Source organism: Sinocyclocheilus anshuiensis, unplaced genomic scaffold (assembly GCF_001515605.1).
Source record: "Sinocyclocheilus anshuiensis isolate Anshui unplaced genomic scaffold, SAMN03320099.WGS_v1.1 scaffold836, whole genome shotgun sequence".
Lineage (NCBI taxonomy): Eukaryota > Metazoa > Chordata > Actinopteri > Cypriniformes > Cyprinidae > Sinocyclocheilus > Sinocyclocheilus anshuiensis.
In genome coordinates this window covers 604,834-609,342 of record NW_015551122.1, presented here as the reverse complement: position 1 = coordinate 609,342, position 4,509 = coordinate 604,834, and the positions used below count along the sequence as shown (strand labels likewise).

At 43.4% G+C, this 4,509-nt stretch overlaps 1 long non-coding RNA gene across 1 annotated transcript in view; it reads right to left on the bottom strand.

Annotated features, from left to right (window-relative positions):
• LOC107663088 (uncharacterized) overlaps positions 1-2,119 on the bottom strand; it is a 10,884-nt gene extending 8,765 nt beyond the window's left edge. The window contains exons 1-2 of the long non-coding RNA XR_001631287.1: positions 2,109-2,119; positions 928-932 (exon numbers count right to left, since the gene is read on the bottom strand). This is a non-coding gene — a long non-coding RNA (uncharacterized LOC107663088). The remainder of the gene's footprint in view (positions 1-927; positions 933-2,108) is intronic.
• Between the last annotated feature and the right edge of the window lie 2,390 nt (positions 2,120-4,509).

Here is a 4,509-nt window from a genome sequence, read left to right as displayed (position 1 = left end):
GGATTAGACAAGGAGAAGTTATCGAGCGTTTGAATAGACAGAGCTAGCTCACAAGTAGAAGTGGTCAGTTCTGCACCAAATGTCCCACATAATGCGTCCAGCTTACCCTGAAAATGGCGTAAAAAAGAACAGCATAAATTATCAGATTCTCGTTGAAAGGCATTATGCATTGGAGCTTGAACAAGCCTATTGACCGTGCTAAAAAGTGATTTAGGCCTATTGTTTGCTTTGTTAATAATTTTGGAAATATAGGAAGAGTGAGCTGCGTTCAAGGCAGTTTTATAGTGCTTAACATGATCTGAAAATGCCTGAAAGTGTACAGTTAAACCTGTTTTCCTAAAAAGGCGTTCAAGTTGCCTGCCTCTTGCTTTCATAGCATGTAGCTCATTGTTAAACCATGGAGAGGAGCGGGACATGGGAACTGACCTAGTCCTAATTGGAGCATGCTTGTCCAAAACATCAGCAATATACAAATCATACAAATCAGATATCTTGAATGGACAGGTAAAATTGAAAACATCAGAAATAACAGATGAAGCAGTAAATGCAGTAAATGTATCAACATTGATAGCATTGAACTTACGATAAGAAATGGTTATGTTGTCAGTACATTTGGTTGGATAAGTTAGTGTAAAGTCAAAAGTAATAAGCTTATGATCAGAAATAGGAGTAGCCAGACCACTCAGCCAGATTAAGATGTATGAAATCATCAGGTGTTTGCCAGGTCTCAGTAAGAAATAACATGTCCAAGTCGGTATCCGCAATTAGTTCGTTGAGATGGGGGCCCTTGTCCGAGATGGAGCGACAGTTCAGCAGAGCAAAGTGGTTATGCAGTACTCCGGTGAAGTTGACGTTTGGCTCAGACTTTTTTACATAGACAAGCGATCGCGATAGATGACAGTCACTTGGTAGACGTTTTGATTTAACCAAAGCTCTGTTACTAGACCAGATGCTCGGAATAGCAGTAGGTTTTGGCTGCTGAAGGTTAAAAATCCTTCTGACTGAGCGATGTATGTAACGCGGACGTCGGATGATCCCGAGCGAACGGCAGTGCTCGTATGTCGCAGAGTCGAGGCATGAGTGCACATCCAGCGCCCTGAGTTCGCTAGACAGGTATCCAAATTCCATTTTGGAAAGTAATCCAAAAGTAATAAAGAGAACCAGAGACGACGCAAGTGCCAAAACCTTTGACATGTTGGTGATAGCCGTGAGAAACCCGGCTATCAGCAATGCCACGTTAGCCAGGACCACAACCAATCACAACATCTATAAAAGCTTACGGAGAGGAAAGCTACCCGACCAGACAGTAACCCAGTAGAGAGACTGGTAAGAAGAGTGTTAGCTCACCTCACAGTCAGTCCGGCAGATGATGGATCGAGGGGTGAGAGGGCTTCGCGGCAGGCCGACAACCAGGAGTTTCCAGCGTCAACAACAAAAGTACACTTATCCGAAGCAGTAGAGTGACTCCAGTTTGCCAAAAACCCGCCAGCCAAGCAGGAAGAGTAAATCCAGTTTTGCGGAACAAAAATGAGTGTAGTAAAGTAGCAAACACAAACAAACACACAACCCAGTGCGGAGCGGCAGTCAGACGCGCACAGCGTTCCCACACCGGAAGTTCTCTCATGCACTTTTACAGGAAACCTTTGAACTGTTCTCAGTCCCAGCACTCAGTACACAAAGTAAAATGCCAATAAATTTATTTACAAAACACAAAATGACATATACAGTGCAAAAAGATAAGAGAAGCATCTCTTCAGGAGTGGGTAAAGCCAAAGTAACAAACAAAAGATTACTACCTGTAAGAAGAAAATCTAGCTAACCTCTGAGGATAAAAATGAATACAAATAAAGAACAGAATTCTTATCTGACTTCCTAACTAGCAAAAACAGGAGAAAATGAGGACAAACGAAAATGGCACCCAACTCCCTATTGCTCCAGCACTCAAAAAAATAAAAATAAAAAAAAAGGGCAAACGACTCAAGCTGTGCACTACAGCCAAATCACACTTAAGTTTTGTTTTGAATTTACAGTAGGCTTAATACATACAACTGCACACTACAGTCATAACACCCATATTAAGCCTAAAACACACCAACAAGCACGAACACTCTGGGACTGGCAATGCCTCAACACACTCATGCTCTTGGGAGAAGGAACATCTCACTGGCTCACGCTCTTGATCTTCTTATATACTGGTTCCTTTTGACATTGACGAGGAGCAGCTGGTAGGTCCAATCACCTAGATTAGGACAGGGAGGAGCACCGAATATAGGACAAAAAATACAACAAAAACTACAACTCCCAGAAGGCCGTTCGGTCCACTGGCAGCATATCATGAAAGACGCACACCATGATAATAAAACACAAATTCATACGTCCTGGGACATAACAGTGGTTACAGACAAATCATACAGAAACATCAAACTGCTTCTGAATTTCTCTGCACGGGTGACTTGTGAGCTCCACTGACACAGTCTTCACTCCTACTGGTTGTCACCAGGTGCGTCACTAGCGGAGACAAAAAGCTGGAAGTTGCTGGACATCACTGATGTGGATTTAGTGCATGTACAGTAAAAAAGTGCAATGCAGAATTTCATGACTCATTTTAAAAGTTGTATTATATTATGTTTTATAATATCAATCTTCAATCCATCAATGCTTCATTAATAATTTTACATCTTATTTTTGAAATGTGGAACTGCTCAGTCAATTTTGGAATACCCGACAGTCCAACAGATTTTAAGACAAATTCGTTTTTTTTTTTTTTTTCCAGTTTTCCTTCTCATTGTTTATTTAATGATTGTTAATTCTAGTCTTAGTCATCCTTCTGTTCCACAGGTCTTCACAATTCTCTCTAGACTCTCATAGCTCTATCACAGAGATGCAGTGCTCAGTGATGGACTGCATATAAACATAAAAGGTGAATCACAAAAGATGAGATAAAGGTAAATTAAAAAAAAAATCTGAGTGTCTCCTCTTTTGTGTCTGTTTTGGTGAATCAAAAAAGACAACACATCCTCAAGAAGAGATCCGTAAGATTGAAATTGAAAGGTGCCATGTACCACCAGAGTTATTTAAAAATATTAATTTCAGCTCCATGTTCAGATAGCACTGCATTTAACTGTGCTGTTGTTTTACACATATTGGACTGCCTGTCTAGGCAGTATTGCAAGCAACTTGTTCATCATTGCCTGTGTGGCAGTGAGCGTTCCCTTTCATGGGCACTTCGAACTGCGTCCTCTAGGGGTCGCTATGGGGAACGGTATACCCACGCCACCATGCTGAGTGGAGTGCATGCCAGAAACCATGGCGAGCACTAAGTACCAACTACCATATTGCCATGGGAGTTGACCCTGGGACGTTAGACGGCCACACCCTGTTAAAGTAGGTATCCAGAGGATACATAGGTGGAGTGGTGCCCAAGGCGGAATCGGGGTTTTAAACCACTCAGGAAGAGCACGAGGCTGCTGCGCGTAGCTCTTACCATACAGGATTTTAGAAAAGAACGCAGAGTACTAGCATACCACAGTGTGGATTTTAACCCATAGATGGAAAGAATTGGTGCATCCCAAAATGCTATGTTTGAGAAGTCATCAACTCAATCTAGGGCTTATAATGCTGGAGTGGCTAGCAGTACATCTGTAGCTGAGGGGGCAAACATCTAGCTCTCAATCGAGAGGGAGCTCGACCTACAGCATGTTCCAATGGAGGAACAACTAGCAGTTATTTAGCTGAGGGAGCAACACCCCCAGTTCTCAAACGAGAGGAGGCTCGACCTGCAGCATGTTCCAAAGCTGGAACAGCTAGCAATAAGTTACTTAGCTGTGGGAGCACCACACCTAGTTCTCAGTCGAGAAGGGGGCTCGACCTACAGCATGTTCCAATGCTGGAACGGCTAGCAGTAGTTTACCTTGGCTGAGGGAGCACAAGCCCAGCTCTCAACGAGAGGGGGCTCGACCTACAGCGTGATTGTAAAACCAGAAGGGTAAGTGTACTGCAAGCTAGCCAAAAAACTCAGCGCATCAGAGAGGCAGAGGAAGGGCCTAGTTCGCCTGATGCTGCTGATACCAGGTGCTCTGGGAAAAACAGAGAACTCAACTCACGTGAGAGGAGAATTCCGAATTCAGAAGGAGTAGTGTGCTCATAGGTAACCCTTTGATAAAAGGGGAGCACTGCTCAGCACTACCACGAGAACAGCCCATGGAGCGAGGAATCCAACTCCTCAGAGAGAATTAAATGCTCGAAAGAAAACACCATGCTCACAATAACCCTCAATGGTGAGGGGAGCGATGCTTCCAGAGTGTGTCGACAGAGACACACTAGTTGAGTGGAGCCCAAGGTACCGGGGTCTAAACCAACTCAGAGAAAGGGAACGAGGCTCATAACGCGTAACCCTTACCAGACAGGATTTCAGAAAAGTAGGTAAAGCATAATGTGCACACTTACCACTTATGTGGATTTTAGAGAAAGTGGGCAAAGCATAACGTTGCACTTACCATAGTATGGATT